Source organism: Crotalus tigris, unplaced genomic scaffold (assembly GCF_016545835.1).
Source record: "Crotalus tigris isolate CLP2741 ecotype Arizona unplaced genomic scaffold, ASM1654583v1 scf7180000017861.769447, whole genome shotgun sequence".
Taxonomy (NCBI): Eukaryota; Metazoa; Chordata; class Lepidosauria; order Squamata; family Viperidae; genus Crotalus; species Crotalus tigris.
Window position 1 is genome coordinate 410562 of NW_024096682.1, and position 25471 is coordinate 436032.

Here is a 25471-nt window from a genome sequence, read left to right on the forward strand (position 1 = left end):
TAAGGGTAGTTATGCTCAGTTTTGGTGTAGGTCAGTGAGTTATTTGCAGCAAGATATTGTTAACAGGGCAGCACAGCAGCACAGAGATTAAGAAGCTGGGCTTGTCAACTGGAAAACTGGCAGCCCAGATTCACGGCCCAAGCTCCATGCAATGGAGTAAGCTCCCGTCCTCGCCCCAGCTCTTGCCAACCCAGCAGTTCAAAAGCATACAATTGAAAGTAGATAAATAGGTAACACTTTGGTGGGAAGATAACAGCACTTTGTGATGTCATGCTGGCCACGTGACCGTGGAAATATCTTTGGACAGCACTGGCTCAATGGCCTTGAAACAGAGATAAGCACAGCCCCCTATAGTTGGCAATGACTAGCAGAGTAAAATCTGCAGGGACTCCTTTTTACCTTTACCTTGTTAAACAAATGCTTCAAAGTTCTGCTTAGCATGATGATACTAAGCCTAGTAGGGAACACATGGGTTAGTCAATTAATTAACATTTAACTATCATTGTTAAATATTGCTGGATTTAAAAATGACTCCCTGTGGTTTATACTAAAAAATATAAAAAATAAAATAAACACATGGAAGCCATTAAAACATAAATAACTATAAATGCGATTAATCACTTGTAGTTGGGACAATTCTGTGTTTAACTGTTTCAGGAAGGCCATCAATGAGGGTGCCAACCTAGCCTTTGGGGGGGGGGGTAAAATGTAAGAAGCAATATTCACTGATCACTGCTCTGTCCTTAACTTCTTAGACTGATTATGTCTGTATGTACAAATATATGTCTATATGTACAAATATGTACATATTTCTAAATGTTGTACCTGGACTGGCCCTCTCGATATTGATGATTAAAGGTTGGCATCAAAGAAAATACTATGAAAATTATATAGCCCTATATTAGGAATTGTAAGAAGACAAAAAGTATTATTTAACATCAATATTTGGAGAGGAGCATTCATGTCATTCCATTCTAACTGTGACTGAAAGGTTGTAAACTGAAATAAGATTGCCAACATAGCAACAAATGAAAATGAAAAAAAAGTATGATTAATTCATTATTACTTGTAATTATTATAATTACAGTTGCTCTTTCTTTGAATTTTTTAAACAGAACCTCCATGTAGCAATATGATGATACATAAATCATGATCAATGTCTTGACCTCTAATCTCATAATCAGTTAATGCAAAATTGCTGTTTCTTTCATAGGAGGAAGGAAGGAAGGAAGAGGCGAAGAATTGTTTCTACTTCACAGTCACCATCAGACGCTATCTACAGTTGGCTTTCCTTCAAACATAGTCAAAACTGTATCTGGAAAAGTAAAAAACTGTCTGACAATGTTGACCATATGGAAGACAGTGTCTTGTAGCAATTTACATAAAATATCCATTTCTTATAGTTGCCTATGATTTTCCAAAGCTATTTCAATTGCATCATTTTTTTCTTTTCGCCATAAAGAACAAAGGAAAGGAATGTATGTGCAGATGTCCTGTCTGCAGATAGAATCTGAGCAGCCTAAAAGGAGAATTAGATTGGCTTTATCATCCTTATTGGACTTCTAGAAAGTACAGGAAATCACACCTACCACACGTTTGATGCTTAATTTATGAACAATAAAAACAAGGGAGAAATGTAGGCTCCTCTCTGCCACCCTCTTACTCGCCCAGTTTATTAGGAATTACAATGCCCAAACTTTCACAATATTCAAATGTTTATCATTCTAAATGACAGTGAATTCCAGAAATATTATCAAGACTTCAGTTTATGTATCCTAGGGGAGAGGAATTTTATTTTGCCATTTCGTATAAGTTATCATGACTCAGAGTAGAATCTTTGCCTCTGCATTCTCCATGTGGGGCATTTTAAGCTGGTTCTAATATTCAGTTGCTGAAGTACTTTAATTCTGCCTGACTCCAGCTCAGTGTGGTTTAAAGCATCAGAAGGAAATATTTGCTTTTCACATTTTCTATGCAACTGCCAAAAAAGAAATTGATTAACTTCCTTGCGGTTAGATGTGTGAGCAGCAAAAGCATGTAGAGCTTATGAAATTCTTTAGCACAGAGACATACATGCTTCTTTTTTCTTTTGAAATTATTATCAGAAGCATGAAAGTCTCATGTTCATTTTTTAACCATTTGCTTATGCAGAACCAACTCTTTTTGAAAGGCTGGCTTAATCCAGGTTCTTCTAGAAAATCAGCCAGAGAGCCAGTTTGATGCAGTGATTAAGGCATCAGGACAGAAACTGGAAGACCATGAGTTCTAGTCCCACCTTGGGCATGAAGCCAGCCAGATGACCTTGGGCCAGTCACTTTCTCTCAGCCCTCAGAAGGAGGCAATGGCAAATCATTTCTGAAAAGTCCTGCCAAGAAAACTCCAGGAACTTCTCTGGGTAATCTTCAAGAATTGGACACAATTGAGTGGAAGGAAACAAAACAAACAAACAAACAAAAAAGCCAGAGATCAACTAAATCCTGAGATCAAAACATGGTGAGCAATTGGGAATATACTTGTATAAGGTTAAGACTAAAGAAAAGGAGAAGGAAGGTATTTTATAGGAAACAAGCACTAGCAGGGAGGTCTTTATATTAGAAGAGACTGGGAAACTGAAGTCAAAAGAAATGGAGCCATACCTCTCCTATTTCTTTTGTCTTTCAGTCACAATGTTTATCTTCGACTGGGTATCCCCCAATTTGTCTTCTGAACACTAGCACATATTTTGTTCTCTGTCCACCCCCCACCCCCTGGCCTTTTTAATTGGCTTTTCTCTTTATTTACATGTAGCAATATTGCTGTATCCAACTTAACAGTGTTTAAAATTGTAATCCATATCAGTTCTGCATTATTTTCCTGAACTGGATCTTTGATCCACATTGCTACAGCAAAAAAGTAAGAATCAAGGCCATGATTATATTTGTAGCATAGCCAGAGATGAATTGATTTCTTTTTTCCAAATGTAGTCGCAGTGGCTGGGAAGACTTGATTTTATGGAAGTCTGTAATTGTCAGCTTCTATTTTCAGTCAGTTCTAGTAAATCGCTGCCGAACTGCTATTTGAAAATGACAGCTCTTATCTTGGCAAAGGCACAGACAGTCATGTTTCATGTGTGTTTTTGTCACTCACCCCTGTGACTCTGGTCTCTAGTCAAATTCTCAGCTTGTGGCATAGAATTTTTGATGCCAAATACTATCTCTGGGAAGAAACACTTGATTAGATGTCTCTCGGCAGTGATTCCTACATATACCAGTTATATCCTATGAAGTCTCTCTGAGTAATACTTTATTCCTCACCCTATTCATGGGAAGCAGAGAGGAGCCCTTGGTAGTCCCTTTAAAGGAAGGGCTGTGAAACCTGGGCTTTCCAGTCCTCCAAATGCCCTTCTTTGGAATTAAGATACTGGCTAGAGCAATTTTGGCTGGATTAAACTGGTGGGATCATAGGAAATTTAAATTCTTTGCTTTGCTTTCCATTTGATTTAAGAAGCTTTCTCCTTGTCTCTGTTTTCTGTTTGTTCTGCAGGAAATGTGAGTAGAGATTACAAGGACCAAATGATAGCTTTTTCATTGCAATTCTGATAAAGGTTTTCTAAAGAAATTGATGCTTATATTCATCCTCTCTCTAAAGAAGTGAAGCCACTTCTAAAAGACAACAAATTTTGGACTTTACATAGTGCATTATGATACACAAATGAGTCCTAGAAAAAGTCAGAGATTATAATAGTCTAACCTTTTTATACGTAATTTTCCAGCAGAGTGTTGGTAATTCTAAGTAGAATTCCTAAGGCACATCAGACAAAGCTACTCGTCAAGTATTTATTTTTGCTGTCAGAACTTTGTTGAATTTAAAAAATATATAAAATACAAAGAACAAAATAAAAAGGGTGAGGGGGAAGTAGGGTAGTGCAAAATTAAGGGGTGCAGACCAAAAGGGGAAGATGTATAGAAAAAAGTAACTTTTGACTTTCTTTGGTACAGATACAAACATGAAATATACAGCTGGTTTGGTATAGTGATAAAGATACTGGCCTAGAAACCAAAAGATTGTGAGTTCTAGTCCTGCTGTAGAAAGGAAAGGCAACTAACTGACTTTGAGTCAATCACTCTCTCTCAGCCCAATTCACTCCACGGAGTAATTGTTGTGGGGGGAAAAGGAGGAGAAAGGAGTATTATGTATGTTCATCACCCTGAATTACTTATAAAGTAATAAAGGTGGGATAGAAATCTAATTAATAAAATAAATAAATAATAAATATAGTGACCCGTTGAACTAGAATAAAACATAGCACACAATACTTCTATAATCATAAATAGATCTAGTCACTGAATCCCAAGTTTAAAATTTCATTTCTTACAGTTTTATGCACAAAATTTAGCCAACTACAGCCATTTGTTTAGTGACCATTCAAAGTTACGATGGCACTGACGTATGACTGTTTTTCACACTTAAGACAATTCCAGCATCTCCATAGTCATGTGATCAAAATTCAGATGCTTGGCAACTGGTTCATATTTATGAAGGATGCAGTGTCCTGGGGTCATGTGATCATCTTCTGTGACCTTCTGACAAGCAAAGTCAATGGGGAAGCCAGATTCACTTAACAACTGTGTTATCAAATTAACAACTGCAGTAATTCAGAACAATTGTGTCAAGAAAGATCGTGAAATGGGGCAAAACACACTTAACAACTGTGTCACTTAGCAACAGAAATTTTGGGCTCAACTATGGTCTTACATCAAGGTCTATCCATATTTATTTACAATATAGTTATACAGTGATGTATCATCAACTCTACCTATCTATAATTAATAAATAGGGCTCATCGGCTCTGCAAGATTTTCTGTGGTACTTTGGATTCTACCACAAATAAAAGTGTAGGACTTCCTAAGGGATGCTAAGAGCCAGATCCAGTTCATATTCCCAAGAATTCCATTGATCATTGAAATTAATAAATGTAATTTATGAAACTCTGAAGAAGTAACTGAAACCTACCAAAACAGAAATGTTTAAAATATAACAGTACAACTTTTAAAAAAAAGCATACAGAAAACCAGGATCCTTTGAACCCCAGTTGGTGGTGCTTCAGATGAATTCTCATCAGTCTTTCCTATTAAACTTCAAGTAGATAATCAGAAATTATGTCTGTATTTATAAGTGTAGAAATAGCAAATTAGCACTTATAGTTGATGCATATTCTGCCAATCAACCTTGGCGAAGCTTGGACAGCTAAGTAGGTGGTAAGTATTTGGATGGAAGACCACTAGGAAATTCTAGGACTGTAGGGTAGTCTTTGAATTGAAAAAGCATTCCAAAAGAAGACAGTCCTAAACCACATTCCTTTATTGGCAAGAAAATTACACAGAGATGGACCTGATTGAAATTTTACTTACTACTATTTATCTTTTCTCTTTACTGTTAACTAAAGCAAATGGGACATGGACTCTATGCTGGAACCTGTTGGAATGAAGATGATGGAAGGCCTTCTTGTGTATGATGGTTTTCTATATTTCTCCAAAGTTATGGAAGCCTCTTCTTGAGGAGTTGTATTCAGCTCACAAAAGGTAATAACCCCTTCAGTAGCAATACAGCAGAAGCAGGAGGAGGGGGAGGAGGAGGAGGAGGAGGAGGAGGAGATGTACTTGCTTCTCCTGTAACTCAATGGGCTCCAGAGATGGTGGAGTGACTGGGAGATACTGGCACTATAGCATAGCTTGAGTTTTTAGATACTTCCACATTCATGAGCTCCTCACTGTAATGAGAAATGTCATCCTTAAGTGGTATTCAAAATTCAAAACCAGCTATAATCTTTCTTGGCTGGATAAAACAGCAAGAAACTTTCAGTTCAGCTTGCAGGCCATTGTGTATTTGTAAATGCTGATAGCACATATCAAGTTTAGAATTCCTCAGATGAAATCTGGTGAACTCCAGAAGGTCCTAATGTTACAAAAATAATCTGAAGCTAGCCTGATAAAATGGGGATAGAAACCTATATCTAGAGGAGTTTTTATTTTTAGTGTATCAACTTGTGATTCACATAAGGCCTTAGCCCCCTCCTTCTCTATGGTACTGAGTTCAGCTGACTGTAGCACACTGATACCTCAGTTACATTTGAAACTGCATCCAAGAGGCTCTTGTGTGTGTTGTCATGGCTGCCTAAAAGGGAAACCTTTCATAAGTGTGTGTTTCATTCCCTTGAGCTTCAAACATCTGCCTCTAGCATCTGTTTTTCATCAAGGCAAAATCCCAGGTTCTCATCAATGGACAATATGGAACAGATAAAAAGAAAGCTGCAAGTGTTACATTGGCAGCTGAGTTCTCAACTTTCTTCTTCCTACTTAGATCTTTTGCCAAAGAAACAAACTTGTCATTTTAATTTTTCCAGGAATCACCTTCTTTTATCCCTAAACTACCAAGCCCTCTTACCATAACCAGGTCAGTTAAAAATCTTCAGTATTTGCAGGTCTAAGATGCCCTAGTAAAATTATAGAACCAGATAAGTTATACTCATCCGAATAATTTGATTGTTGTTCTAATGTAACATATTTTTTCTCCCTGAACTTTCTTTTCATTTTCTACTTAACTGACTTTATTGTTCCATTATGTGAAGTTATACTATTTTGTATTGAAAACTTTGTGGTAGTAGTATTTGAAATGTTGATAAATCACATGGAAAAAGCCTCTTATTGTTTGCCCTCCCATAAAGTTAACAGACATCAATGAACCAGAAATGAAAGGGCTACAATCTGTTTTCCAAGTTTAGTCAACTGATGTGAAGCTTCTTATAACGATGCAGATAAAAGATAGCTGTTTAACCTAGAAGTTATCCAAGTTTTTTCTATATTCTCATTCCACTAAATCAGAGATCCCCAACCTTTTGGACACTAGAGACCAGTTCTGTGGAGAAAGGTTTTTTCACGGACTGGAAAGTGTATGGTTTTGTGTGCTGCCTGCATCCCACAGATGGGGCTTTGCTTGTTTGTGAGGACCAGTTGCTGGCATGCTGCGGTCCAGTACTGGTCCACAGACTGGGGATTGGGGACCCATGCACTAAATAATAATGAAAACTTCATTTTAGCAATGTTCCAAAGTATTAAAATCATTTATTCATATCTGGCTTTTATCTCTTTATCTATTTATCTCTTTCCCGAGAGGTAGCAAAACAATACAGACTCATGTGATTTAGAAGCAGCCACATTAATTTTAGCATGAGACATCTCACTATTTCTGTAACAGGCTAGTTTTCATGTAATTCATATTTTGATTGTATAAATAACTAACCATTTATTTCTCATGGCAAGGAAAGTGAGGTTCAAATCTTTCTTGTCTTCAATATTTAATGTTCTTTATTCATAAATATGTGCTAAAATTACATATGCATATAATATGAGCAATGCCTAGAGGTGGCCTACAATGTTTGCATGTATAAATAAATAAATAAATAAATAAATATTATCAATCATGTCTCTGTGCTTAGCTCTCATCCATTTATCTACCTTCTCTCCCCAAAGAAATTAAAATACATTATCTGGAGAACTGGAGGTTTTCAAAAAGCAATTTATGTCTTTAGGGTTTGATTTAATATAACACATTGTATTTTTAATTTTACTAATTGCTGGATCTGAGTATTTGTGTTTCATAAAAAATAAAAAAAATATAGTAATACTATTAAATCATGTATTTGACAAATGTCAATAAATCCATGAAGGATGGAAAATATATAAGTCAGTTAGAGACATTAAAGTAAAATTAGATCATACATCTTGTTGTTGTTGTTAATTGCGAAGTCGTATCGGACCCATTGCGACCCCATGGACAATGTTCCTCCAGGTCTTTCTGTCCTCTACCATCTTCTGGAGTCCATTTAAGTTCACATCTACTGCTTCAGTGACTCCATCCAGCCATCTCATTCTCTGTTGTCCCCTTCTTCTATTGCCCTCAATCTTTCCCAGCATTAGGCCCTTCTCCAGTGAATCCTTCTCATTAGGTGGCCAAAGTATTTGAGTTTCAACTTCAGGATCTGGCCTTCTAAAGAGCAGTCGGGGTTGATCTCTTCTAGGACTGACCGGTTTGAACGCCTTGCAGTTGAAGGGACTCACAGGAGTCTTCTCCAGCACCATAGTTCAAAGGCCTCAATTCTTTGGCGCTCAGCCTTTCTTATGGTCCAACTTTCACAGCCATACATTGCAACTGGGAAAACCATGGCCTGGACTATACGCACTTTTGTTGGCAGGGTGATGTCTCTGCTTTTTAGTATGCTGTCTAGATTTGCCATAGCTTTCCTCCCCAGGAGCAAGCGTCTTTTAATTTCTTGGCTGCAGTCCCCATCTGAGGTGATCTTGGAGCCCAGAAAAATAAAATCTGTCACTACCTCCATTTCTTCCCCATCTATTTGCCAGGAATTGAGAGGGCCGGATGCCATGATTTTGGTTTTCTTAATGTTGAGTTTCAAGCCAACTTTTGCACTCTCCTTCTTCACCCGCATCAAGAGGCTCTTTAGTTCCTCTTCACTTTCTGCCATTAGAGTGGTATCATCTGCATATCTTAGGTTGTTGATATTTCTCCCGGCAATCTTAATTCCAACTTTTGATTCATCTAGCCCTGCCTTTCTCATGATGTGCTCTGCATATAAGTTAAATAGGCAGGGCGACAGTATACAGCCTTGCCGGACTCCTTTTCCAATTTTGAACCAATCAGTGGTTCCGTGTCCAGTTCTCACTGTTGCTTCTTGACCCGCATATAGGTTTCTCAAGAGACAAATAAGATGGTCTGGTATTCCCATCTCTTTAAGAACTTGCCACAATTTGTTGTGATCCACACAATCAAAGGCTTTAGCATAGTCAATGAAGCAGAAGTAGATGTTTTTCTGGAACTCCCTAGCTTTCTCCATGATCCAGCGTATGTTGGCAATTTGATCTCTAGTTCCTCTGCCTCTTCGAAATCCTGCCTATACTTCTGGTAGTTCTTGATCTACATACTGCTGGAGTCTAGCTTGTAGGATTTTAAGCATAACTTTACTAGCATGTGAAATGAGTGCAATGGTGCAATAGTTTGAACATTCTTTGGCATTGCCTTTCTTTGGAATTGGAATGTAAACTGACCTTTTCCACTCCTGTGGCCACTGCTGAGTTTTCCAAATTTGCTGGCAAATTGAGTGTAGCACTTTTACTGCATCGTCTTTTAAGATTTTGAATAGCTCAGCTGGAATACTGTCACCTCCACTAGCTTTGTTGTTGCTCAGATTTTCTAAGGCCCATTTCACTTCACATTCTAGGATGTCTGGTTTGAGGTCAATGACCATCTCATTGTGGTTATCTGGGACATTAAGCTCATTCTTGTATAGTTCTTCTGTGTAGTTTTGCCATCTCTTCTTAATCTCTTCTGCCTCTGTTAGGTCCCTGCCATTTTGGTCCTTTATCATGTCCATCTTTGCATGAAACGTTCCCTTCATATCTCCAATTTTCTTGAAGAGATCTCTGGTCCTCCCTATTCTGTTGTTTTCTTCTATTTCTTTGTACTGTTCATTTAAGAAGGCATTCTTATCTCTTCTAGCTACTCTCTGGAATTCTGCATTCAATTGGTGTATCTTTCTCTTTCTCCTTTGCCTTTCGCTTCCCTTCTTTCCTCAGCTATTTGCAAAGCTTCCTCAGACAGCCATTTTGCTTTCTTGCATTTCTTTTTCTTTGGGATGGTTTTACTTGCTACCTCTTGTACAATGTTGCGAACTTCCATCCATAGTTCTTCAGGCACTCTATCTATCAGATCTAATTCCTTAAATCTATTTGTCACCTCTACTGTATATTCATCAGGAATATGATTTAGTTCATACCTGAGTGGCCTAATGCTTTTCCCTACTTTTTTCAATTTAAGCCTAAATTTTGCAATGAGAAGCTCATGATCTGAGCCACAGTCAGCTCCTGGTCTTGTTTTTACTGACTGTATAGAGCTTCTCCATCTTTGGCTGCAGAGCACATAGTCAATCTGATTTCTATGTTGACTGTCTGGTGATGTCCATGTGTAGAGCCGTCTCTTGGGTTGTTGGAAAAAAGTGTTTGTTATGACCATCGTATTCTCTTGACAAAATTCTATCAGCCTGTGCCCTGCTTCATTTTGTACTCCAAGGCCAAACTTGCCTGTTATTCCGGTTATCTTTTGGCTTCCTACCTTAGCATACATCTAGAGAAGGTGGAAAATAGTTTAAAGATTGGTTTGGACATTCATGAGGTCCTTTAACACAGATATTGGCATAATAAGCCTAATAGATTCCAGCCAATGTAGCAAGTATTGATAGGAATATGGGTCCTTTATCTGGGCATGTGACCTTGGATAATCAGCAGGAGCAATCTAAACAACACCAGTTGGGTAAACTCTGTAGTGAGATATTAATATTAGTCCAGGCCTCAGACTAGAAGACAAGAAGTAAGAGAAATCAGGCACAACTTTACAGAGGGTTACATCTATATGAACTCCTTCTTATTCTCAATCAGAACCAATAATGAATCAAGAGGTATTGTTTTTATTGATATTTGTATTTTGTTTATTGAGTTTTTTTGCTTGGTTATTTAATTATGTGAGCTGCCCAGAGTCACAAATGTGTGATGGTAGCTAAACCACCTGAATAGATAGATGGATGGATGGATGGATGGATAGATGGATAGATGATAGATAGATAGATAGATAGAGGATATTTAAAAGGATACCCAATAAAAGTATATGCTACGTTGCTTATTACTAAAGTGAAACATTCTTAAGATGTTTCTTTAATGGCCTTATATGTATATGTCAGCCCTTCAGGGTAGATCACACTAGGAAACTAGTGATGTGTAGAACAGCGTTACTTTTATTGTAACAGCTAGAGTAACAGAATCTTGCAAGTCTGAATGTGCTTCTCCACTTCCTCCCTTTATTTTAGTGTGAACTCAGGTCTTCTCTGAGATATTCATTCATAGCAAATTCTTGGCCTAGGCTCAGGTCCCTCAGATTTGACCATTGCTTGTCAATGGTCCTTCCTCCTGCTCTTCAAGGCCATTCCATCTTCCCTCTATAGTGTATTAATGTAGAATTTGTTGCGGTTATAAGTTTATGTTTACATTGTTTTTCCATCTTTTAATGCTAACTGAAATCTATTGGTTCCTGACAAGACAGGTCCACTAAAAAAGTGTGGGAACAATTCAAATAAAGAAATATTTTGGGGAATATTAAAAAGGCAGAATATATTTCTCCAAAGGAATAATGGAGAAGATCTTTTAAAAAGGCAGAAACGTCTCCCTCCTGCCAGCCAGAAAACTCAGCAGAAACCAGCTTTTAGAAATGCAGATGTAATAATCCATTCAGGAAGGTTGGAGCCAGGAAGCTAGAAGCTGATGAAATTAGGAAGACAAAGACCTCTAAAATCTACATACCCCACCCAAACTCTAAAAGACATGACCTTTGGGGACATAATAGGATTAACCAACCAATACCAAAAGGCACACTCAGACTCAGCTCAAAGTACATGACACGGGAAATACAAAGTCTCAGACAGGAACAGGAAACAACCTCAAGAGCCCCAGAAGGTAGAAAAACACACCATTCCCAGCAACATGTGGTCAGCTTTCCCAGAGCCATGCTTCTGTCTGGCTTTGCTCTTCAATAAACTACAACCTTCTCTCTAAAGCAATCTCCATTTTGTTTATTCCCAGTTTGGACTGGGCCCTGATGAAGATTTTTTCCAATAAAAGGATAAATGTTACAGAATGGGGGAGGAACTCCCAGAAGCATCAGGAAGGAGAAATGATTTATAGGTTTGGGAGTGATGGAGTAGGGAAAATGGACAGGCTGAAGGAAATGTCAAACCTGGTTGCATTTTTTCCTCATTAGGCAATAATGCAGAAGAAAACATTCTTATTTTGAAGAGGTATTAACATTGTCCAGCCAACTGGGACAAAGCAGAGAAATTCTTCTACATTAATATGAATTGAAGCATGTTTTTTCCCTTCCCACAGCACGCTCAAGTTAGCTAAATTGAGACTTTAATGATCAAGTGACCTTCAGTTTGACTAGAGAAACTTTCCTGGATATGGGACTGAGAAAACCTGCTTATTTCAACAACAATCATCCCTTTAACTGACACTTCTTTCTTTCTGGCCTTTAAACAATTGCAAATAAAGAAGTATGTAAAAAAATGCCCACAAAAGTGATCCCACAAGGACTTTTAAAAGCCACCAGGCAGTCAGGGCCCTGCTGCATAGTCTCTATAGCATCCATGCCATGTTTGTGATCAACCTCAGCATATGAAATGCTCCAAAATCTTTGCAAGCAAATGTGTCTGGCAAGTCAGTATTGTTATAAATGCTGACATGGTTACAGTTTGAAAAGTAAACCAGTAAGAACTTCCTTGGTGGGGTTAGTGAGGATTTGAAAGAACTAACATTCTGTTCCTACACAACTCCAGCGTCAGCATTGCATGAAATTTGCAAGTGTGTAGGTTCTATAAATACAATTACACCATATATTATAAACCCTTTAGCCTTTGGGGGAACAGTTTAATCTTGTGCTTATCAAAACCATATGATATACCCCTGAAGAAAGTAGCATTTTCCTCAGCAAGTATTCCATAATTTGTGAAAAGCCATTGCTCTCTGTTCCCTTGGAACCATTGAAGGAAACAGAGCCTTAAATTGCCTCTCAGGACACCCTCCATTGTCACCTTTTGGAAAAAAGTAGATATTGCTTAATTCTGCACAATCCCCCCAACCCCTGCCCCAACTAGCCACTTCAAATAATGGATTGGATGGTTGATGAATTTTGGATCAAATCCTCATCCATTGCTTTTCTGACTGCTTTCTCTATCTGTTACGTCTGAAGCATACAACTCTCTGGAAGAAGGTGCTGCTCTAAAGGCATCTTCAAAGTGGTGCATTTTATGATGGGGGTCCTCCTCCTATCCCAGATGAGATTTCCTTGCTTGTCCCTGACAAGGTCAACTAAAGGTAGGAGGCTGAAAAATATTTTGTTCTTAAAATGGCCATGTTTGTTTCCAAATTGAAAGATAAATCAAAAGCATGAGTCCTGCAACTTTTCTTTCAACATCAAAACAAAACATGCTGGTTTAGATATTATTTTTCCAGAAGGATTAAAAAATGGTAAATTTTATGGTAAGTGTTTTCCTTGTAAATTGAGCAGCAGGTATAGACTTGAGTGAAAAATGCAAAGGAGGAGATTTCTCTGAAATTTCATTGTTTTCAATGAGCAGTAAGAACACAGCTGACCTGAAATGTTTTGACAAAATGTTTTGAGTGGTGCTTTGTTCTGGTTTCAAAACAAATATAATTTCCCTTTTTGGCAATCTCCCTAGTATGTGGCATGAGAGCCTCAACATATTTGGTGTATGGATAACAGAAATATAAAAGGTTACTTCTTAGTTCATGCATTTTCAAAACAATAGCTATGTTGAGCTTGAGAATAAGTAGCAAACGTGGTGTCAATGCATCACAGTTTTACTAGTAACACACATGAACTACATGTGTTGGAAAAAGGAATTCATGTTGGATCAGCTACAGAAATGTTTCATTCTTTGCTTTTTAATGCTGATATGTAGAAAACTTCATATTTGATTCTGATTCTTTATGATTTTCCTCTTGGTTCTGTAATCTCAAATGTATATCCAGTTTTCAAAGCAATGTATAAAGGTCAGCACAGATCTGGGAGAGATGTTAAAAGGTCAATCAAAATGATTACAGGGCTAGTGCCCTGCAAACAAATTCTATTGGAATTTGAGGTCATTACCTTGCAATGAAGGAAAGTTGACATGGTAGAGGTATATAAAATCGGACATGGTTTAGATAATCAAGATAGAGTTATTTTACAGGTAAGTGACCTGTACAATGGTACATTTAGTGACCATAATTGTAACTGACAAAATGGTCATTAAACATGGCTGCTAAGTGAAACCATGATTGTGCTGATGATCTTACTTCATTTTCATTGTTTTTACAGACCTCAGAAAGTTGTAAATATAAGAAGTTATCGCCAAGTTACTTTTTCATCACCATCATAATTGTGAAGGGTAGTTAAATGTGGTGATTATTAAACAAGGACTGAAGGACTATTCATTCAAACTAATGGTGAGGAGACTCAGGACTGACAAAGATACTGTTTTAACTCTAATACATAATTAAACTCTTGTCACTTGCCTGATTCTCTGCCATATATTTTCCAGAATTTGTACCATTTTTCTTTTCAAAATGCTTCTTTCCCCATTGGCAATCTATTAAATGTTTCTGTAGCTTTGTATATTAACGTATTTGGTTTTCCTCTCCCCTTCTGAGATGCAAAACAGAGATGCAATTTGTTCTTGGGAAGTGGTAATTTTGAAAGAAAAATATTGCTTTGGAAAGTTCAGGAAGTAATAATAGCAACATACCATATCAAACTGAAGCAGAAGAATTAACCTCACAAGGTTTGATTTCCCATTTTAGTCTTTATTGAAAGGGAAAAGTGTTTTGATGAAAAGGAAAGTAGATATTTTCTGGGATTCCAAGTATAAAATATATTTATTTAGTTCAGAAAAGTTGGTGGTGGGCTTTCCTGCTGGGTTTTTAATGAATTGTGAGAGCACTTCAATATATAATTACAGAGTGTGCATAACAATTGTTTTTGGAACTTATTGATTTTCATGATTATAAATTTTATTTCATCGTAAAGAAAATTAAATGATGGGACCTACACATCAAATCATACAGTGCATTGATAACATGAAATCTTTTTTTTTAACTAACAATATTTCTATCTATCCACAAATTGGGTAGAGAAACATTTGGTTGGCCAATATGGCTGTCTACCTGGATAGATTCTAATTTCAGCAAATGAGAAGGAGCAGTGTCTTCAAATGAAGAAAGACAAGTCTGAATTTAGCACTCCATTTTCAATCCAGAACTGATTCTCGGCATGTTGTATTTTTATATCTCTCTCATATATCTCTGTGTCATTTTTAAATTTTTTTGGCTCACCTTTAAAGAAAAAGAAACAGAACATTCCACTGAGTGAATTGAATTGCAAAATTGCAAAATACTAGTTCATTCAGCTATTAGCCTTTTTGTTATAACTTCCACATCACATTTTCCCCAAAGAGAATAAAAATTGCAAAAGGATCATAAAATGGATGAGAGGAATCCAAGGAGCAAGTAAAATAAGACTGAGCAGGGCCGCAAAACTGTATTGGAAATGTAATCAATAAACATGTCGCATTTTATGGCTCCAATATTTTAGCTATGACAGTAGACTTTATACAATAGATAGAAAGTCAGTGGAATTAACTATATGTTTTAAAGAACAAATCTGGAAAAGGGAAGGGAAGAGAAGAGAAATGTCATGGGTATTCATTTTGATAATGTAGGAAACAACCCAATTCCATAATTCAATGTGATGGGTGCATATGGGTGTATGTCACTATTTCTGTTTCTTTAATAAACATAACTATACAATGTGATTCATTTATACGTAACTTGTTTAGATATCTTTTAAATTTGGAACTATATATTTTGAAGAAAACTCTTAGACAGGATTTATTTAAATGTCTTGTTGCAGGGCAAGACATCCCAAGTCTTCTGTTTGTGATCCGGACTTTTTGTTTCTTATTAGTAAATTCATAAAGAAGGGAAAATGGAATAGCTGAGTAATATCTTGAGACTGATAGTACTAGGCACTCTCCATCCGGATTTATACAGAGATCCCCAAATCATCAGATTAAGAATCATGGAATCATACTGAGAATTTTATGGATCAATACAATTTTCCCTAATCAAAGCTAGAAGATGTAATACTCTGAGGATTAATTCACATATATGCATATTTATATAATTTTATATCCCATTGCCCAATGGCACATAGTTGATGGTGTGAAGTGTTTCTGTTGGCAATCTTTCTTAGATATTATAGCCCGTGAACATGAAATATTCAGTAGGTATTTAATCAGCATCTAGGACTTAAACATAGTGCTGAAACTATGGCAGCGTATCTAGGAAACGGTACACCAAAGTGGCAACAAAGAAAAGTTGGCATTTCAAGGACATTTCACTCTACTTTATTCTCTTCTTTCATTGCCCTTAATATAAAGCTTTCTTCTGCATACACATTTTCACTATATGTGTGCACTTTTTTCAATACTTCTTTCTCAAACGTATACTGTTTTTATGAACTGTTTGCACCAAAGACAGATACTAGTTCTGTCATCAGTGCTATGACAAAATCCATATTCACAGATCATGCCACTTTGTTCTAAAAGAATGTTACAGTGGATTACATTCCTAACCTTAACATGGAATTTATAATCTTCACAGATGATAAGCAGAATGCTTTGCCCTAAAGTGCATCATCTCATACTAGTTTACATTAAACAGCATTTTTAGTGTCATTATCTGCTTCTCTCTTTTGTTTATAATAAAAGTATATTTATAATATCAGCAAATTTGGCCACTACACCACTCACCCCCAAATTTTAGATCATTCTATTCTATTCTATTCTATTCTATTCTATTCTATTCTATTCTATTCTGTTCTGTTCTGTTCTGTTCTGTTCTGTTCTGTTCTGTTCTATTCTATTTTTAATCAAAAAGAAGGCCTCTCATCTAATTTTATGAAAGTAAAGTTTACCCAGAAACTTTCCCAACTCTTTACTCTCACACACATAAGTAAACAATGTTATTGAGCTCCAGCCTCATTCTACTCCAACACCTATGGAGAATGCCAGGTTTTCAAGGCTTTCTGGAAGGCCAGAATGGCAGGGACACTACTGAGAAGGTCCTGCTAGATAATTTAACATTTAAGAGAAGGGACTTGGAGCACACCCACACTATATGACCTAATACAGTGATGGCGAACCTTTTAGAGACTGAGGGCCCAAACTGCAACCCAAAACCCACTTATTCATTGTCGGGTGCTGGCCCATTGGGTGGGTGTGGCCCATTGGGTGGGCGTGGCCCACATGGTGGGCATGGCTGTGGTGGTAACGGCAGACTGGTGGGATAAAAAGTTCAATCAATCAATTCCAACTTTGCAAGATCTTTTTTTTCCCGCAAGAAGTTGAAATTGACTGATTGATTGAACCTTTTTTTTTTGTACACGGTGGTGGAGGCCTAAAGCAAAAAGGTTCTATAAAACCCAGCTGAAGGCCTAGGACTGGAGTGACGGCATGCATGCCCACAGAGAGGGCTCTGAGTGCTGTCTCTGGCACCCGTGCCACAGGTTTGCTACCACTGACCTAGTAAATCAGCAGAAACCCTCGTCTAAGGTGTCCTGCAAATAGCTTGGTCCTGTGTCATTCAGAGTTTTAAATGTGATAATCAGAATACTGAATTGCATCCAGAAAGAAACTGGCCCCCAAAGCTGTGGTGTAACTGGTCAAAATGGGGCACCATTGTATTTTGACCACTTGTAATATCCAGATGATCTTGCAGCCCCATATAGAGTGTATTGCAGTAATCTGGGAAGCAATTTGGGCATAAGTGACCATGAGCAAGACATTCCCACCCAGGAAAGATGATCTAGTGTACAAGGTAAATCTGTTCAAAGTCTCCCTCCCCCCAGCTATGGCTGACACCTGCTCCTCAAGGAGGACTCCCAAATTCTGCATCAGCACTGTCTGGGGAAATATAATTATAGTAATGATCAGATATGATACCTCACCAGATCCAGAGGGCTAAAAGTCCCAGAGCCATTTAATTTTGCTAGACTTGAATTAGATAGTGATTTCCTCACTATCTAAATCTTTATCACCTCTAGGCACTGTTCCAATACCATGATAGGGTCATTTGGTGGGCCAGAGGTGGAGATGAATTGCTGGGTATCATCAGCATACTAACAACACCACAATCAAGCTATCAGATGTTTCTCCCAAGAATCTTGTGTAGATATTAAATAAGTGAAAGATCAAGTGTCTGACTGAAGGGCCTTAAGGTGCAACCTCTCTCCCCTTAACACTGCCTGAAAACTGCCACAGAGGAAGGAGAAGAAACATTGCAAAAAGATGTTCTCCATCCCCAACTCTTTGGAGGTCATCCAATGCCACTGAAAGATCCACCAGGATGAATAGGTTTAAATGAAATACAGTGCTGAGGCTAATTCCTAATGGTTTTTTGAAACCTTATATATTTACCAATTCATGCTTAGCTACTGAGGCTTGCTTCTTCAGTACTGTTGAATACAGAGTTTCATACCTTTAAAGAAAATGGAGGAGTTACATACTTTTTCATTTGCAGCATGTAAAGGAATTAGACATAGAAAGAGCTGGAAAAAGATCTTCCTGATGGGTGGCTGTTTATATTCTGGACAGAGATTAAAGCGCTGCTCTAGAAAGCTATTTCAAAACCTAGCCTATACACTACCCTTCTTATTTAATGAGCTAAATAGAGCCAAGAAATTTAAGCATAAAACAATAAAGCAGCTCTTGTCCTTTATGATAATAAAATGGTCTAATAACCGTGAAAGATGATTAGGTCAGCAGATAGTTGGTGAAAGGAGGGCAGATCCCAATGAAAATAATAAATAGTCCTATAAGCAATTTTGTAATGCAAAGAAAAAATAAAAATAAAGACTTCATTTGGTAAATAAACAAACATTTTTTTCTTTTTCTTTCTGATGATTTTGCTTAGGATTTTAAGACTTGATTCTGAATTTTCTTTCTGTCAATGCTTAAGAATTTAGGAGGAACTCTATTTTAAATGGCCACAATGGAGAAATGTCATGAATTATAGTCTATAACACTCTCTTGTTATAGACCCATTCAGAAATAGAAGGTGCAGATACCGGTAACTTCAGTGAGTCCAAAGCTATGAGTTAGCCAAAAAGCATCTTAAGCTGAAAGAACAAACATTAAAAGCTTTGAAATGTAAGAATACGGAAAGTTTACTTATATGTTCTCTTGTGGTGTATATTAGCAAAGCTAGACATTCTAGCTTTATTCATATTTGCTTAGAAAGGAATCACACTGATTTCAAACATTTTATTCTGAAGTCAGTCCCATTTAAATTTATTTGGACAAATGCTCTTTTTAAAGATTGATACATGAAGATAAAGGCTTATCATATTATGAAATAATAAGCCATTAAAAGCATAGAAAGTGGGGTTTGGTTCATAATGGAGTGTAGATAGTAATGGATGAAACCCTGATTCTATTTTCTTTAACAGTTCTAATTATGAAAATTAGCATTTATGCATTTCCCATTTTTTATGTGTATTAATTGTCAAGTCATGATAATGCAGATCATTTGACTGTCAAAAACAAGAGTGAAGGAAGAGGAGGTAATTAAGAAATTTTGCATCTATAATAAAAGGCTGAAATGTTTCATTTTCCGGGGAATAAATATCATAAATGGTTTTTAACAGGCACTTATTTTCCTTTCAAAGTGAGTCCATTAAACATTTTTAAAAGTTATTTTTTTTCAGAAACTTAAACACCAAGAAAAAACTTAAATATATTTAATACATACAGTATGTGCATATTTCAATGATTAGAAACAGCCAAACTGAATTAAAGCCTTCTTTCTGTGTGTATCTTCCATTCCAAGAAAGGATTAGTTAGGAGATTGGAAAATTAATTTTTGGAAAATAGAATTTTGGTAAGAAAATATCGACAAAAAATTGATTTACTGTATATCTACCAGTAAATAAATTTTAAACCTAGATCTTTCAAGCAAACAAATACAATTTGTTACTAAGATTTCCATGCTGTTCCCTTTCAAACTCACTTTGAGAAGTGCCTATTTAATACAATGACTAATTGAGTAATCTTTACCAATGACTAAAATGTCAATGACCATTTAGAAAAAGTTTCACTGAGGTCAGTAGGACTTATTCTTAAGCAAATATGTACAGAGCTGTGACTTGTTTGTGGAAGCCCAATATTTCTGAATGGAAGCCTCAACTTCTTGTCTTGCATGTTGCTCTCAGCTATTTCTGAAGCTTTAAAAAATTTCAGTCCAAATTGTAGTGGTTTTAAAATGGGGCCAGATCGGTGCTCTGTCCAGACTGTGGCCACCATAGAAGCTGGCTGGTCATTCCTCTGGTTTTTCTCCTTCCATTCTTCTAGGAAAAGCAAGTCTCACTGGCTGGCTATTATGTGGATTGGTTTTCTGGGTCCTGCCTTCTTATAAGATTAATTTCTTCTTCACCAATCTCCTTTCTTTTCACTTGCTTTTCCAGATGTTTATACATACCCAGTGGTGGGATTCAGCCAGTTCACATCATATCGGCAGAATGGGTAGCTAATTTTTTGTTGCCCAGGCCTAGAATGGACTTCCAGAAGTGGCATCCATACAGAGAACTGGGTGTTCACATATTTGAATCCCACCACCGTACATACCTACATGCATCCTTCTAATGGCCAACTAGAACTAGGTTTGTCATTAGACTGGAATGAAGCACAATAGGCCAATTGCTCAAAAGGACTTAAAATGGCTCAGAATGAAAACCTGTATCTTTGGCAGGACAGTACATTTACAATAGCCTGAAAGTGGGTAAAAAGCAATGTCGCCCATTCCTACACTCAGGAAATTGTAGGTGGCTGGTATTAGCAGTGGGGCAAGTGGAAAAGTGGATATGGCCTAGTGGAAAAATAGAATCTCTATTTAAGAGAATAACGTTTTTAGGATGGAGAACATCCTGTGTAATGTTTCAATTTTGGACTACACTATAACATTTTTCTAAACAATAATATTCTATGAACTTCCACCAGGAATATTCACATCATGCTGCACATGACAAGCATTTTTAATTCTTATTGGTCTCTTAATTCCATATTCTCTATATTTCTGGAAAGCTTGGGATTTAGCCAATTCCCTTATGTGGGTGATGTCATTTTGGCTAAATAAGTCTCAATAGTCACACCTGATTATGAGAACAAGAGAGGCCATGTGCAATAGCATTGTCAAATCAATAAGATTAAACAAGTTAAAAAGTTAAAAAAATAAACAATTTAATTCCATGTTTAAAGCATAACGTTTTTGTTCTTAAAACCCAATTTATTTCAAATGTCTGAAAGAATAGAAAAAGAAAATCCTAATAATAATCAAATATGGCAACTGAACTGTAAAATGGAAATAGTTTATCAAAAGAATGCTAATGGAAATAGTCTTTTCTGCATGATCTCATTTGGACATTTGATATGGCGAATAATAATAATCCTTAGATTACTTGGAAATAAAGTGATGCTAGTGTAGGTATCTTAAACATTTTAAAGATGTTTTGTTAATGAGTTGTCCCAATGAATGTGGTCACTGAGTTTTGGACTAATAAGAAGTTTCTAAACCGTTTTTTTTAAAGAACACACCTACATACAACTTGTTGTGGAAGTCTAAAAGATGCCTCCAAATATTGAACTTATTGTAGAGGAGGCTATAGTCTGGCAGGCAGGCTCCATGATTATCTTTCCTATTTAACTTTTTGGGGACATGTTATGATGATTATTACTGAAGATCAATATTAATATATTCTACAAGTTATTATGTCTTTTTATGTACATATTTCTAAAGCCATATATATATTACAGTATATACAGGAGAGGGCAAATGATCAAGGACAATAAAGATTATCTATTCTAACTGTTAATATTATAATATGCATTTATTCACCTAACAGAGGGTTTTTAGAGCACTGGTTGCATAAAACAGAGGACACAGAACTCTGTGTCTTTGTTTCAATAACTAATATTTTATCATCTTAAATGCGAGACAAATGCCAGTGGGCTGAACGTACAGAGAAGTACAGAGATCTTAAAAGCAGTGAAAGAGAAGAATGAGGCTTAATTTATCATGAACAAATGCGTAAAACCATTTTCATAAAGATCATTCTTCCCACACCTAGCATTTTAAACTGTAAAGATAAATGAATCAGTCGGGCCCAAGGAAAATTGAGAAATGACATACGTAAAAAGAAAAAGAACAGATGAAAAGTATTCAAAAGGAAAACATGAGACATTCTTATGAAGCAGTGGCTAGATGAACAGGGTAGGCCAGTCTCTCCCTGGTTTTCTTCATGTCATTCTGTTTAGCTGGGAGTTTTGGAAATTGTTGTCCCAAGAGAGATTGAAGAGGGAAGTGATAACCTGTTATTTTAATCTTGGTCTTAGCTTCTAATTTTTAAAGATACAGAAACATGTCTTCATTTATTGGACTGATGGAAAAAATTTCTAACTTCATAATGTCTCAGTGTTTAGAATGGAAAAAAACTTGAATCCCAACAAAAACTGCAGTAGAAAAATGTGGTTTTTTTTTCCTTCCAAAAAATGTTTGACTGATTACAATAGGCAAAAGAATTGTGTTCATAATTATGTTTCAAAACTTTCTATTTCAGGGCTCCTATCCTTATTTTCTTCTTTGAATAGGTTTAGAGAAACAAAGAAGTTTACCATCAGGGACAGTATTGTTGTTGATATGATTCTACTTTTGCCAAAGCATCTTGACAACAGCCTGCGTTTCATTTACATGTTAAAGTATTCACTGGGCACCATAAAACAGATGGTAGCAGTACAGGAGAAGTTTTTTTAATCCTAGATATGCTATGATTAATGTGAGGAGGGAGGGAGGGAGGGAGGGAGGGAGGGAGGGAGGGAGGGAGGAAGGAAGGAAGGAAGGAAGGAAGGAAGGAAGGAAGGAAGGAAGGAAGGAAGGAAGGAAGGGCTTGAAAATGTCAAGGGTCACAGAGGAAAACATTGCAGAAAAAAATCTCTTGATGCATCTCCATAGGACAGTCAGTCAGGTTGTGGTCCAGATTAGCCAATGGGTTCCACTGGTAGCTCCCAGAGTCCACCCCACTCTTCCCAATGCACACTTGCATGCAAACACACACAGATGCAACACAAGGGCAAAGCAGAAACACATGCCCAGACACAAGATGTTACTTTTTTACACAAAGTAAATAGAGGCCTCCTAGGGCTATTGCTGATAAAGGAGCTGGAAAGAATCCCAGAAGCCAGCTTCGGAATGCTTTTCCCGCCTTGTTCTTTACTTCAAAGGCAGCCTTCAAGGGCCACATGGCTGTGATGTGCTCGGAAGGGCTGGGATGCTACTTGTTCCAGAGCACCACTTACACAGTGAAGAAACTGTATCATTTTTTGTGAATACAATGCAGCTTACTTGATACCATTATGGGATATGGGCAAATATGAAAAACATGTCACCAAACCTTTGATGGCCAGAATAGCAGCAACCAGAACAACAGACTAAAATCTGCCTCATTTTTGCAGATGGGAAGACAAAGGAGAATATTGTGGCCCTGTTAACAAGAGAAGGGTTTCTCCCTCCCCCCTTGCCCTCCCAGTCCTTGCACACAACAAAACTATTAACTCATGATCATTGTACATTTATAAGGTTTGCTTCTGTTTTGGAAGCTTTAACAAAACTACAAAAAAAGGGTAATATGTAGTATGTCTAGTGGAGGCATAACACCCCCCCCTTTTTTTAAAACAAAAATAGCATGCACACGCACACACACATTTTTTTCCCTTCCTGTTCCTCGAAAGCTGTGGAATATAGGCATTTGACATTGAATTTCAACAGTTTGGGGAGCTTCAATACTACTGAAATAGGAATAGGATCTGTGTTTAGGGGTTTTTTTGTATAAATTTTATTAGTTTTTATAGGGTTAGGAATGAGGTGGGATCAGGATTGGGATTTGGGTTCGGGTTTTGATTAGGGTTGGGGTTGGGGTTAGAGTTTTTCCAAATAACATTCTCAATATTTAGCCAACAGCATAATGTCTGGGTTCATGTGTTTAACAAGAAATAATAGATAATAATCAATTATCATAAACAATATGTTAATTAATTGCTTGATAGTCTTCTTACTAATATATATTCAAAGTTACATATCACATTCCTTTCTCCCTAACTCATGTTTCTAGCCATTGATAGAAATTATCCCATGTTCTAAAATACACTGAGTCTTCTTTCTCTTTTATCTTTAAATTCAATCTGTCCATTAAAAATATGGAATGCTTCACAAATTTCGTGTCATCCTTGCACAGGGGCCATGCTAATCTTCTCTGTATCATGTTTAGGTTTTAAGCCCTAGAATGCCTATTTCTGCTTAGGAGGCAATTTGAGTTCAGTGAGAAGCTGTATTCTGCCACAGTTATTGGCTCTACTCTCAGTGGAGTTATCTTCAGTTCACCATTGCTTTCCCAGAAGTAATTTCAGAGCAGTTCTCAAAGAATGCATATATACATAGTTACATAGTTCTGTCTCTTAACTTTTAACATTTTTTTTGATCCAAAGTCATTGTGTATCTTTGAGAAATCCCCAGAATTATAGCTTTTGATTTCTGAATGTTTTCAAAACATTCCACAATGGCCCAATTGAGTGCATCTGTACATAAACACATACCAGTTTAAATATAAGCTTTGCCATTTTACCATCCATTTCATTTTCAAATCATTCCCAGCACAGGTCATATCCAACCTATGATTCTTCTACTGATCTACATTTTAGTTTGCAGAGACATTATTGTTCATCCCAAGATAGCCAATAACTGAACTCTGAGAATACCAGCCAAGCCAAATTCAGTGATTCAGTCTTGTAAGTGTATTCCATATATCAAGAACTTCCAGTGGTTCTCAGATCCTCTCTCTCATCAAACAAACAAATAAAATCTAGTAGGTGATGCTCTGACTCTAGACAATCTTGAACTAATTATATCTATTCAAGCAGTTTAGGATGCTTTCTGTGCATGCACAATTGACTGTTGATTATCTGAAATGAATGAAATGCCATTCAAAGATTTGATCTGAGTTTATTTGGATGTTTGAAATGGATTGAACCTGTTCTTATATCAAGTTCACTGCTTAAATCAAACTGATTTTCTGAACTGATCAACACAAACATGCATGCACACTTTTTGCAAGGAAGGTGGGCTTTTGGATTTTATAGTACATTACCATAGCTATCAATGTTGTGACATATATAAGGGAAGTCCAGCACAGAGGCAAGGAATAGTTGTGCATTATGTGCCTCTAAAGAAGTTTTCCCTTTGAGGTTTCTTTAACCTGACTCTAATGTCTGAATGGAGGCAATAAAACAAGTTTCATTGTTTTTACATGTACATCATTTGTATATTTAAAATGATTCCTTCATATGAAAAGTCTCCTTGAAATGTCTTTTATTTAAGCATGTCTTTTATTTAAGCATGTTAAAACTGTCTTTTATTTAAACATGTTAAAACTGGGCCTCAGTCATTTTCCTCCTTGGCAAAAATCTGCATTTTTTCCATGGGTTTATTGACTAAATAAAATTACATCAGCTAATATTGTACCCCTGGTGCATTCACTGTTGTCTGCATGCTTTTAAATCTTCATCATTTACATAGCTATTAACCCAGTTAACCCTTGGCAGACATCCATTAATGTCAAATGATTCCTAACAATAATTTAAATTCTTGGGAGTTCACAAATATATTTTTTTCTGAAAGCAGCTTTTGCATATGTCAAAATATTAACTCCAATCCAA

General features: G+C 36.7%; 1 long non-coding RNA gene and 1 pseudogene across 2 annotated transcripts in view; one reads left to right on the forward strand and one right to left on the reverse strand.

The window, feature by feature from the left end:
• The first annotated feature begins 1224 nt into the window (after positions 1 to 1224).
• Positions 1225 to 25471, forward strand: part of LOC120308067 — a 150867-nt gene continuing 126620 nt past the window's right edge. For both annotated transcript variants that reach the window (XR_005556731.1, XR_005556732.1), the window contains exons 1-2: positions 1225 to 2493; positions 5426 to 5561. This is a non-coding gene — a long non-coding RNA (uncharacterized LOC120308067). The remainder of the gene's footprint in view (positions 2494 to 5425; positions 5562 to 25471) is intronic.
• LOC120308072 lies at positions 23951 to 24048 on the reverse strand (annotated as a pseudogene).